The sequence below is a fragment of the Numida meleagris genome, chromosome 2 (genome assembly GCF_002078875.1).
Source record: "Numida meleagris isolate 19003 breed g44 Domestic line chromosome 2, NumMel1.0, whole genome shotgun sequence".
In the NCBI taxonomy this organism is placed as follows: domain Eukaryota; kingdom Metazoa; phylum Chordata; class Aves; order Galliformes; family Numididae; genus Numida; species Numida meleagris.
The window spans coordinates 131235571-131249317 of record NC_034410.1 but is presented as its reverse complement, the minus strand read 5'-3'; the positions used below and the strand labels follow the sequence as shown (position 1 = coordinate 131249317).

General features: G+C 33.5%; 1 long non-coding RNA gene across 10 annotated transcripts in view; it reads right to left on the bottom strand.

Annotated features, from left to right (window-relative positions):
• Positions 678–13747, bottom strand: part of LOC110394712 — a 30703-nt gene continuing 17633 nt past the window's right edge. The window contains exons 5-7 of one of the 10 annotated variants that reach the window (XR_002435820.1): positions 12673–13695; positions 1783–1913; positions 678–1376 (exon numbers count right to left, since the gene is read on the bottom strand). This is a non-coding gene — a long non-coding RNA (uncharacterized LOC110394712). Of the gene's footprint in view, positions 1914–5536; positions 13696–13747 lie in introns of those variants that run through there. The other 9 variants (XR_002435822.1, XR_002435819.1, XR_002435824.1 and 6 more) reach the window with 9 other exon arrangements.

The window sequence follows — 13747 nt, the reverse complement described above, 5'->3', positions numbered from 1 at the left end:
ACTTCAGCCGCAACAACCCCAGGCAACGCTACAGGCTTGGGGCAGAGTGGCTGGAAAGTTGTATGGAGGAAACGGACCTGGGGGTATTAGTTGACGCTCGGCTGAGCATGAGCCAGCAGTGTGCCCAGGTGGCCAAGAAGGCCAATGGCATCCTGGCTTGATTCAGAAATAGTGTTGCCAGTAGGAGTAGGGAAGTCATTCTCCCTCTGTACTCAGCCTTAGTGAGGCCCCACCTCGAGTACTGTGTCCAGTTTTGGGCCCCTCACTGCAAGAAAGACATGGAGGCCCTGGAGCGTGTTCAGAGGAGGGCAACAAATCTAGTAAGGGGTCTGGAGCACAGGCCTTATGAGGAGCGTCTGAGGGAGCTGGGATTGTTCAGTCTGGAGAAGAGGAGGCTCAGGGGAGACCTCATCGCTCTCAATAACTACCTGAAGGGAGGTTGTAGTGAGCTGGGGGTCAGCCTCTTCTCTCTTGTAACTAGTGACAGGACGAGGGGGAATGGCTTCAAGTTGCGCCAGGGGAGATTTAGGCTGGACATTAGGAAATACTACTTTTCTGAAAGTGTGGTCAGGCGCTGGAACGGGCTGCCCAGGGAGGTGGTGGAGTCATCGTCCCTGGAGGTGTTCAAGAAACATTTAGATATAGCGTTGGGAGACATAGTTTAGTGGGGTTGTTGGTGGTAGGTGGGTGGTTGGACTAGGTGATCTTGTAGGTCTTTTCCAACCTAGCTAATTCTATGATTCTATGATTCTATGAATATTTTTTTCCCTGAAGAGAAGATATTTTAGAAAAAAATGGATAAACTGGAAACTAAAATTTTCTTACAACAAAGTACTATTTTAAAATATGCAATATCATCAACCTGAATATTTACTTTCATTGCTCTTGGTTACTAATAAATGGTAGGAATGGCTATGCTTTCAAAACAAAATATTAAAAATTGCTCTGAGGAAGAGCTAGGAAACCTTAGGAAAGGAAAATTTCAGTAGGAAAATCAGAAAAGTATATGAAAATCAGAGATGGAATGCACATAAAATAACACCTTTAGAATTGATAAATATTTAGAATAAAAATAAAGATCAAATTTAAAAGGTCAGCTTCAAAATCTTTTTCAGACCTTTGAGGTATAAAATGAGAAGGTAAACCAGGAATGAAAATGGTGAAGCATGCTTCTACTTCAGGCACCTTAAAGAATTTCTGTATATCTGAGATAAAATTGAAGTTCTTCTCCATTGTTGGCAAAATGTAAGTAATGAATATATGTAACATGCATAGGGAGAACAAATCGTGAATTTCCTAAAGAGAGACTACTAATGGAATCAAATAGAAGTCTGTGTTGGGATCCATTATGTACAGCATATTCCTAAATGCATGATCTGGAAAAAAGCACAAGCAATAAAATGGGACGTTTTCTGAGTATAAATTATTGACAGTTATATAAAGTGAAAAGTGACAACAAAGACAGTTGAACCAAGTTACTATGTTTTTGAATGACAGTCATGAAATATAAGGTGAACTTCACCACAGGTATATTCAGAATAAAATACATAAAAAAAATAAAAATAAAAATAAAAAAAATGAAAAGCAAACACATATAAAAGCAAATAAACACAAAGTTAAATTCTTAGCAATAACCTGAAATTAGATATCAGCACTCTGGAAAAAGATATCGGAAGCTCTTATGGAAAGTATTTGCTCCGTTGGCTAAAAGGCATGTAGAATTACAGGATTGTTAGGCAAGATATAGAAAAGAACACAAGTCATTGTCTAAAGCTTTAGTACCTCTTCAAAATGCACAAGAGATACAGAAAACTGGCAAGGATTTTCAGCTGTGTAGAATGCTTCCCATTTATGGAAAACTAGGATTCCTCAGTTCCAGAAAGAGATGATGGAATTAAAGATGACAGTGGGCTCTGAAATTATAAATGAAAATGAGAGATTAAAAAATGAAAGCATTATTTATTATTTCTTATAATGGGAACTTAGAGGACTGAGCGATAGAATGAAACATCTCGTTAAAAAAAATGAAATAAAGTCTATATAAACATCATCCAATTTTGAAACTGATTGTATTAAATGATTCAGATGAATGCATCAATGTAATGTAAAGATATATCAGAACTGACTTTCCACATGCTGATTTGATTATGGTCTTATAAAATCATGCACCTGTCACTAAATATTAAGACAAAACAAACTCATGATTTAAGCTTGCCCATATGAGAACTCATTGGATATGTTGCATGTCAATATGGCATATAAATGACTATACACATTTCCAGCTGTATTGGATCCTTAGTGGATGACAACTGGTGGTTAAGATCATTAACTGAACTTTTAGGTCACTCTTTCAGATCTGGAGGTTGCCAAGCTTAGCATCTTATATTTTTTTTCACTCAAGGGACCTCAGGGAAAAAAAAAAAAAGAATATTTTAAAATATCAACTTAAACTGATACCATAGTGCCTTAATTCTAACTAAAGGACTTGTAGCATGTCTGTGGAGAGTATAATTCCAACTAGTTTCTTGATGAACTTGTCTACTTCTTTTTAACTTCAGTTTTCTAAACATAGTTTTTGCCTGGATTTATAGTGTTTGGGTTGGAGTTAATTGAGTAAACATTTAGAATTATATTTCTCTAAATTTTTGTGTGTTAGGTGAGAGACAGAGGCTGAAAATTTTAAGAACACTCAAATGATCTTGAGCAGTAAATGAATTTACTGCTTAAAAGGACCTAACCAAAATATCATGCCTCCAAAATTTCTGTCATGAAAATATGGCTATAAAAAATGTGAAAGATTCACAGAATGTGAAAATTAACAACTGGTTGACCTATTGTTTTAATAGTGAAGAATAATTTGACTTTGAACTCAACGTTTGTTCAGCTTTTTTTTTTTTTTTTTTTTTAATCCTCAAGCTAGATTTTTTAGTTAAAAGTAAATAGCTATAAAACTGGTGTTCGGATTTTTGGTTTTTTGTTGTTGTTTTTCCATTTAGCTCTCAGTCAACTCCATTGTAAAACTGTACATGGTAAGCTGGACTGGTATCTAAAATTCGAAATGTTAAATTTCTGTATGAATTCATTAACATCTCTTTTATTATGCAATTTAAATAATAATATTTTTAATATCTAATACTAAGCAAAAACTTAAGCAGATAAGAACATTCCTTTTACTCTGTTAATATTTGAAGTTTCAAACACATTAAAAAATATTAATTTGTTACATGCAATTTCTGAGTTCCTGAAAAACAGGTGCAAATTGTATATATATATATTTTAATTAAAATTGTTTCAACTTGTGCCTGATAACACATCAGGATATTATAACAGTATTTCAATCATATAAGTTTAAATTGTGCTGAAATTATTGAAATTATTCTCATAAGCATAAACGTGTGCCCAGTGTTTAATAAGGTCAGCATTATTTTTCTGGGATCTCCATTTTTCAGTGGCTGTCTGTGTTGTAGCTTTTTCCAAACAAGTTCTTCTGTGTATCTCATGTTGCATACCTTAGTGTGCAGGCTGGCTGTGCACAAGAATTTGAGGATGGCATAACAATGATGACTGTCATGAACTGACCAAAGAGGTATTCCATGGCATATCACATTATGCTCACCAATAAAAATTGAGTAATTTTTTAAATTGTTGCTGATATGAACACAGCCTCACTGCACAACAGCCTTATAATGAGCTCTAGTATAAACAATTATCTTCTTAAATAAACATTTCATGTCAACAGGCTAATTGTTTCTGTTATCCAAAAACATAACCGTATTTTTTTAAATTAAAATGTAGCTATTGTATATTTCTGTCCAAGGTCATATATTTGTTCATTCCATGAGAATCTAATAGGACTTAGGTAAAACAATCAAAAATTTAATTGGTTTCCACACACATAGTTCTTTGTATTCATTATGGTGAAAGCCTTCACACAAAGCAAAGATGAAAATAATAACATAGTAAAAATCTGTTAATGAAACTCAATCCAAATATACCAGTCCAAATATACAAAATAAATTACTGTGTCTTTGTACACGAGATATTTTACCAATACCGGAAACTAAAATACTGTACATTGATATAAAAATGATCAAGTCAAAATTAGAACTATTATGGAAGACAACCTATAAATGTTACCTTCTTTACTTTACTAGAACTTTTTAACTATTCCACCATTGATGTGAAGCACTGATTTTTCACTTCTGAAAGTAAATGAGTATTTTCAGGAAACTGTTACACAATCTCAACATTCATCCAAAATTGTAGACACAACTCTTGAACCAAAATTATTTCAAAGTATTTCTTGTTGCCCGCTAGAGAAATTATGCAACTGCAATTAAATAATAATAATCCCTATATGTATTGGGTCCTTTGTATTTATGATCAAGTTCTTCACAGATCTACTCTGCCTATCAGACAAGAATGACTCCACCATGGAGCCATAATCACATTGGCCAGCAGCTAGAAACACATGAAATGAGATTTAATACTTTTGATGCATCAAGGCTGAATTTTCATCCTATGCGGAGGTTACAATATAATTTCCCATACAGCCATTGGCTCCTCCATTCAAATGAACTTTCAATACAAAGTTCATTTGTGTATATGAAACTTTTTTCTATTGTGGTAAATGGCAAATTTTCTAATTACCATTCTTGTAAATGAAGAGCATTCATCAACACTTGCTGAATGTTTATGGGGACCAAAGAGTGGATGTGAGCCCTGGCAGTGGGTGGTACCTTTCAGCAGTGGCAACAGCAACAGTGGGTCACCTCCTCTGATACACATTTTTACAAGCGTAAAATTCAGGCTCTTGTTCATTACTCGCAAAAATGCATAGCCGATAATAGCAACTATGTTGAAAAACAGTGTTTTGTAGCTGAGAATTTGCTCTATCAAATAGTGTTATTGTACTCTTTGTATTTGTTGTAGTTTCCATGGAAATTAATAGGTGGCATTACTTTCAATCTGACCTACATAGTAATAGCTTATGAAAATGTAATTTTTCAGATGCTATCAAATCAGTCCTGTGAACTTTAAGTCCTTTGTTTCAGGAGCCAAGTTATGCTACAGAAGGAATAGAAAAGCTGCTCTGAATACTACATATTTTTGGTATATCATTTCATTCATAAATCAAGAATGTCTCTTTATGTGCTTTCTTGCTTTAAAATCTCTAAGATCTGTTTTCATAAGTATGTTTAAAGGCATCTGAATTGAAGAAAAAAAAAAGAGATAAGCACTTCAGAATCAGTAGTAATATACCTATCACTAGAATCTAAAGATTAGAAGGAAAATTGTAATAATTAAATTTTGTGTTCACGATCTAACACAGAAAGTGAATAATTTTATCTTTTTTGTTTTTCAGTCCATCTTATTTCCTTTAATTACCATTGCTTATTATCTTGATTTTTTTTTTTTCAGTTTAACCACAGTCCTGGATCAACAGTCATTATTCAGGCACTGCTCTCAGAAATTTCTCATTAAACCAAAAAAAAAAAAAAACAAAACAGGTTTTCTATTGCATTTAGACCAAAGAATGTAATTTACTGATTCCCACTCATAACAAGCTTGTTATTCCAAATTCTGATCATTACATTTTGTTAAATCTTCCTCAAAACAAACGTACAAACAATTTAAATCTATGGAGAATCCTTACTCCTTAATAAAACAGAAGAATGATGTTACAAGTACAGCCAGTTTGCCCTCTATTTCAACCCTCACTGCATCTCTGTGTTGAAATATAGGAATGATTTAACAATGTAAGGAAATGCTTTCTACTGTTTTAAAGAAAACAGCAGTGTAAATTATGAAAACTGAACTTTGGTTTGGGCAGACAATGCAATCATTTTTTTAGTGATAAAGAAACATTAACTTTCCAAGGAGCACAGGAGAACAATGGGATTGTAGTTTTACAATTTAATCCATGTGAAGTTACTTCTACCAGCAACGTGTTTTCCTCTCAGAAATATCTCTTCTATCACTCTTCGGTGATAGTTCAGTACTAACACACTGGGAAAAGTATATTCCACTGAGTAATGAATACTACCAGGAACATTTGCATTCAGATTTCTCAAAAAAATATATCTATCTATTAGATGATGGTTATCAAGTTGAATGGCCATTGAAGTCACAAGCAAAAATAAATATGACAGAGTAATATTACACACTTGAAGGTCACTTCTTAAGGTCTAGTTGTTTCTGAGACTTGGGGAATGGTCTTTTATTTATTTGTTTGTTTGTTTACTTATTTATTATCATGCCTCATCTGTCCTTCTATTCCTCAGCTAACTAGAAGATGCACTTAACCAAGTCACAAAGGTCCGGCTTTCTTGACTCAACCCACAGTCACCACTGCAGCACCATTATGGTTTACAGTCACTTGGTCTTTGTATTGATTAATCTAAAATGATGTTGGGTCTATACTGAAGCAGGAAAATTTTCTTCCTAATGATCTCATTAGACTATGATGAATAGTCTCCCCATGGAGGGCATCAAAGCCGAGTCATCAGCATTACTTAAGCCTTCTGCCCCTCTTAATAACTTTATTACTGCATTGTTGACAAACACAAACTAAGACCTGAAATACCATTATTCTGAAAGCATGATTAGGTGCAGTTCTTGCCCTGAATGTTTAATTAGATTATACAGATATGATACAGTAATGATCGAAGTGTCACAAACATTTTTAAAGCTCGCCACAGGTTTGCCACCAATACCTCATCAGACTTGAAACCTAAAAATGTGGAATAGTTTGAACTTTCAAGGAAATATAAGGCATTAAACTTGTAAAGAAATAGGTGTCTAAAGTTTAATATATTAGAGTTTAGGAGTTTATATTCACAATTTTCACCCTCCTCCTTTTTGACATTTGCTTCTATTTTAACTTCTACTAAAGATTTTTTTTCTTGACACACAGCAAATAATGTTTTGTCTTTTTTAGGACTGACATTTAAATAATTCTACAAATGAGATAAAAACATAATTGTACCACATATAATGTCTGCTGTAGTTCTGTCCAAATATGATCTACATACCTCTGTTTTCACTCACTAAAGTACACATTGGTGAGTGCTGATATATTTGTTATTGGAGACACAGAGAAAACTGCAAGACTGGCAACATTTCCAGTATATGTATCCAGTTAGATATAAACCTGAGCAAGCAGAAGTGTGGAAGGAACATCCAGTCACCGGGATCCGAAACCTGGTGGTCAAATATTATGTATAATTCATTTCATTGGCCATCTCAGCAGTCTCAATGTACTCACATACTTACATCAAAGTGTAGTCAGACTGAGGCAGTCTGGCTTATATTTGCAAGATATGGATTGTTTTGCATCTTGTCCTTTCCCCAAGAGAAAAAAATCTGTGTGAATTAATGTAATATGTTTTAGAAACATTGTTCAAATGTGAGGAAAAAATGTTAGGGACATAGGGTACATTTTCTTTAGCTCTCTAGAGATATGACAGGGTAAAAACGTATGTGAATACACAAGCATGTTACCTTTATGCCTGGAAAAATGACAAAATCTAAGTTACTCACCTACAAATTACATATAATTTACCCATTAATCCTAAAATGTCCATAGTAGAATTTATACATCATTTTTATTGTGTTTCACTTTCATCATTGTCATCAGTGTATCGTCATTATACACCAAGTTATACTTTCTGTGTGCTCTAATTTTCTTCATTATTACCACCTGACTACATTAGTATTTAATTTCTCTAAATGGTGAAAGAAGTATTTATGAACACCTCATATGGCACTCATTAATTAAACAGTTATTGCTTAGTAGGCTGGGAAAGAAGAATCAGAATACACAGTGTCAATGAGGCAGAAAGCATATGTGAGCGTTGTAATCAAATGTGTCAGTGACTAAAGAGAAAAAAAAAAAAAACACCCACTATGTTTATGCTCCATAGGGACATCAGGCTTCAAACTTTTTCAGAGTTCTGTACAGCAAACTGTAATGAGAAAGTCACTGGAGAGAGAATACTAGTTTCAAAGCATATCCTTTCTGGAGAGAAATAAAATCCACATTGTCTTTAATTTCAATAAATTATTATTTAGGCTGTTCTTTCACATCCACCTCCACTTTGAAACCATGTCACCTCTGTGTGCTGAAGGCTAAGAAAGAATGGATCTATAGCATGGTGATCACGGAATTCCCCAAACATCTAGCTCCCAATGAAATAACTGTTCAATTTTTTGCAGTTATAACAAAACACTCCTGTACTTCATTAGTTCCCCACAAAAGATAAGTTAATACAATGTGGTTTTCTTGACTTCAGAAACTGGACATGGAGAAAGTTGATTAGATAAAAAATGATGCCAAAACATCTAAAAATATTAAGAAAATTGGCTTGGTCACATATTTAGAAAAGGCAGGCTGACTGTGAAAGAATACCTTTCAAGAACATGTGGAATGGAAAGTGAGAATGAGTAAAGAGGATGTGTACAGTGGACTGAACTCCTGTCTAGGTCAGTTTGGAAACAAAATCAGCAACAAATTCTTAGCTATGATGACATTTTCTTCATCAGATTAGAATCACTCCTAAATGAAGATGATTAATGACAGGAGTTACAGTACAGCTTTTTTTCCTGAATTTGTCGTAAATGCAGATTTATTTTTAATAATATAAAAGTAAATATACTAATTGCAAAGAAAATATAATAAACGGTAAATAAACATGAAACAATAGATGAAAAATAATGACTATATGTCCCTCAAAGGTCTATCACAATCTAATACAAAACATTTATTTATGTGCTCAATTCTAGAATTTTTTTCATGAATATATAATTTTTTTTCTTTATTGCAAAGTACTGTTTGATCAAAAAAAATGAAAAGAATGTTAACATTAAAGAACGGAGTTTGCAATATTTATTTCCTTCCAGGGTAATTCAACATGTGAAAATGTAAAGGAAAGCACTGAAAAAATTACCCACCAGAATAATTTTTATGATAAAAAAGTAAATAAAATATTAAATAAAATATTAATAATTTGGGCAAGATTATATACTAACATTACAGAAAAAACAGGTAGTCTAGAGAAATAGTTGCTGATTTTCAATGAAAGAAATAACATCTCTTCACCTACAGGAGCACTGTATTATTTTTCATTGTGAATCATGGCAACTTATGAAGCAAAAGAAAGTGGCTTGATTAGCAGAGATTACTACGCTTTCCAGCAACTCAATACAAATTTGAAAGAATGGAAGAATACTCTCTTGGCTCAGCTACTATTGTCTACCACATGATTTTCCTTTTCTCAGGAAGCATAATACTAAAAAACTAGTTTCCAACCTACAGCGAGTCCACTGAAAATGCAGTTCTTCTCTAGCTGATTTAAAACATAAGCTTGATGATAACAAAAACATTTTTGCCAAATAGTATATACGGCCATTTTCTAAAAAAATAATTTTTAAAAAAAGATACTTAATCTTCTTTAAAATAATTGTGACATTGTATAAAGAGTCCCATCACTCACTACAAGATATTATTACATATTATTTCGTCATCAATATGATAAAATGAATGTCAAGAACTAAGATGATGTTATGATCATGCTACCCCATACATATCATGTTGTACCTATCATACAATATAGTTTCAGAAGAACAAAAAAGTAAGATATAACATTGAATAAGACTGTTCCTGTTTAAAAAAATCATCCACAGTATATCACTGATATTCTGTGACACGGAATCGCAGATACAGTTCTAAATGCTTTTCAGTGCATTTTAATACATTCAGGAACTCAAACATATGTGTCATGGGTCTATGCACATTCTTTGCTAGCAGAAACAGTGCAAATATGTTTTATACTTTTCAGTGAAAAGTGGGGCTGAGGCTTCCAAAACAACAGTTCATTAAGCCAGAAAAGCATTAGTTCTTATAAACTTGTCACAAAATTACAATAATTTCTATCTTGCTTATAATCCAAACACAATTTCCACCAAGGCAAAAGTTATGGGTTTCGATTCTACAATGTAGAATAAATTTAATTAAGTGATGCACATTCTAAATAAGGGAAATGGTTTAGTCTCCTGACATTTGAAATGAGAAAATTCAATCACAGAAACAATGAAACATAGCAATTTTTAATTATTTATTTAGTTTACCCTTGATCTTCAAAGCTTTATTTTATTAGCCTACATGATATTTCACAAATATTCTGCAAGACTGTAGATAAATAAGAGTCGAACATATAACAGATAAAAATGTCATCATTCACTTTATCTCATCCATTGAGAAGCTTTATTTTATTGTGATTATATTAAATTCCAGGCCAATTGCAATTTATGCTGTGGTCTACTGAATGTCATCTCTGATTCTGAAGATGAATCACACTTAAAATAATTATTCAACTACCCTATATAAAATTCATCCAATGTACAATATTTGATTAGAGTCAGATTGAATTAATTTAAAATAAGAGATAATTGAGTTTATTAAGGTATTTCCTAATTCTCCGTAACAACACCCAAGTTTGTTCAGACAAAATGGCAGAGCCTTCTATTTATCTGTTTCTTCCAGAATAAGTACTGCTACTGCTATGTTTCACTTGTATGTGGTAATAAGCTTTCACTTTCTCATCTTCTTAGATCCGTAAGACCTTATGATGGGTTGAACATCTAGTGTATCTTGGAAAAAAGGAAACAAACAAACAAGCAAACAGAAACAGTGGTGCTACTTCTGTGCAGGGTTGCCTATAGCATAACAATGCATAATGATGAAGAGAAATGAACACAATATTTTCCAAATACAAAAGTTTTTCACAGTACCAGAATGATTAAGACTGGCAGGGACCTCTTCTCCTCTGGCCCAACCCCTGCTCAAGCAGGGACAATCAGAGCAGGGGGCCCAGGCCCATGTTCAAGTGGCTTCTGAACATCTCCAAGGAGTATACTTCACGGACTCTGGGCAACCTGTGCCAGTACTGTTCTGCCACATGCACATTACAGAAGTGTTTACTCATGTTTACTGGAAACTTCCTGTGTTCCAGTTTCTGTTCATTTTGTCTTGTCCTGGGACTGAGCACCACTGAAAAGAGCCTGACTCCATCTTCTTTACACCCTCCTTTTGCACCCTGTATAGACACAGATGAGATTCCTTCCAGTGCTGTGCACTCCCAGCTCTCTTAGTCTCTCCTCAAAGGAGTGGTGCTCTAGTTTCTTAATCATCTCCAACTGAACTTCATGGTGCCAATCCCGACAATTTGAGCTTCACAGCTCAGAAGCCAGTTTTCAATCCTCCTCACTGTTTTATCTAACCTGTATCTAATCAGTTGTCTGTGAGGATGTTTTAAGTTACAGTGCTGAAAGCCTCACAAACAAACAAACAAAGAAACAATATGCTTCCTGCTCATCCACCAAACTAGTCATTTCATGTGTTTTTTTTCAGTCTGTAATTGTGGCTTACTCCACTGTCTTGAAAATGTCACATATGTGATGGATCTTACATTTTCTTACTCCAATTGATCATTATATTCTCTAGTCTGAGAACAGATCTGAGTACAGATCATTCCTATTTGATTTTTTTTTGGAGTGCTTTAATAAAATCTCATCTTTTTTTTTTTTTTGGTATATGGAATTACTTCCTTGGTCTCTTTGTGAATGTTTATTCATATTTAATTAACTTCGTTTATAAACAGTACCTGGAACTGGAACCATAGCAAATCTCCTCCCATATGAAAAACAAAGATCCAAAAGCTTTAGAATCTCCATTAATAACAGAATAATGAGATGTTCTGTATCTTGAAATATACAGAATGAAACCAAATTTACTCTTTTTCTTAACATGTAAAGCTGGTATTTTAAATAACCTCTATAAAATTGACAGCAATAAAGCATGTTATTTAAAAGAAAATGTAGTATTTATTTGTGCAAAAAGAGCTTCTGTTAGCTTGTCATAATAAATAATATTTCAAGACTAGTTACATAAAGCTCATCAGCTTTTCAGACAGTTCTGCAATATTTTTCCTTTGTCTTCACTGAAACAACTGCTTCCTTTCCTCATTCTTTCTATATTTTTTCGTTCTTTTGGTCAAGTAGTAGTTAAAAACAAATTGCTAGAACTAGAAGTATTTAATTAACATAACAAAAAAAGTACCTAATATCCTTCTGGGATCTCCTTTTGACTCAAGTACATTTAGAGATGATGAGAGGTACCCTTTCACAGATCTCTCTTGGGAAGTTGTGTGCTCAAGTCACGTTTACATCAAAAAGATTTGTTTGCGTAACTCCCTGAACACCATTTTGAAGACGTGCTTCTTGGAATATCAAGTTCTATTTCGCTTGATAGATGCGAAGTCTGCTAAAAAAAGAATTTTGTTTCCTGGTTGTCTTTTGGTTCAAAATTAGCATTTTGCAAGTTATTTAACTTAGACTTATAGGCATATATGTACTGATACTACATAAGCTTTCAAATGTCTTCACTGAACTATTGTTGAATTTAGAAATCCCTGATAGCACTCATCTAAGTGTAGGCTTTTTTTTTTTTCTGTTTTTTTCTTCTTTTTATGATTATGGGGAAAAAAAAAAAACTATTTTTTCTTACTTTTAGATCTCTCTGTTATGTGGAGTAGAAAAACAAAGAGGCATTCAAGCTGGAAAAAAGGTAACATTTAAGATAAGCTTTGATGATGAAACATGAACTTTACATACCTGTATTTCATAAAAATCCAACAGGTTCTTAAGCCAGGAAAACAGTAATTTTCGATCTGTACTCAAATTGTGAAGAAATACAGTTTAGGGGTCATACTGATCTAGGTCATACTTAGAATATAGACCATTCCTATAATAAAAAAAACCCACAGTGTGTATTTTATATAGCCTTAGCTTTAACTGAATCCTAAAGCCTCTGAAGAAAATATTAAATCTCCAACTGAAATCAGTGGTAATAGCTTTGCAGGTTGCAGCAATGCTTATTCTCTTAAGGAGGGAATTATTCACACCATGGCTGCTAACTTGACACTTCATTCTAGGTCAGAGCTTTCTGATGTTTTGTCACTTCTTTGTTGTCTTCTTTCTGGCATTTTTTTTTTCTATTTTTTTTTTCGTGTCTCTTTCTATAAGCTGAAGACCTACTGACAGTTAATGAACATTTGTACTGGAATAAATCAGTTAAGAGGGTTAATATATTTAAAACAAATACTCATGAGGATGAAAAAAACAAATGATTTCTTGCTACAGAAGGGAAGGGTGTGGAGAAAGTGGTTAGTGTTTGATCAGTTTACACAGGACTGAAATAATAATTATAGAGTGATACAGCATCTCAGTATTTGTAACTGTTTTTTTTATTATTTCATCTTAAGCTCTTTTATTTCAAATAGTAAGATAAGAAAAAATTTTCATAGAAAAAATAGATCCCAATTCTTGTGCAACTTTTGGTTTTACGGTTTGGTTGTTCTTGTGGAGAATTTATCATCTCTGAAAAAGCCAATCTTACTATGCTATCTTACTATTTGTAAATATCTGAATCATCACAATGTGCACCTGTTCAGTAAGACTTACATCTTTCTATGTGCAGAACATTTGAGTCTCATTCCATCCACAATGCTGGACAGAAGTGTAAGGCATTTGTCATCCATAGAAAACAATCTGGCAGAATCTACCGACAGCTAAAATTACTGGAGAGCTTTGCTTGAAGTTTTTCAACAACCTCTTTGATAGCAAAGACTGTTTCTCCTGTGCATGTAGTGATAGAGAAAAATAGAGGGTAAAAATCTGGATTATGAAT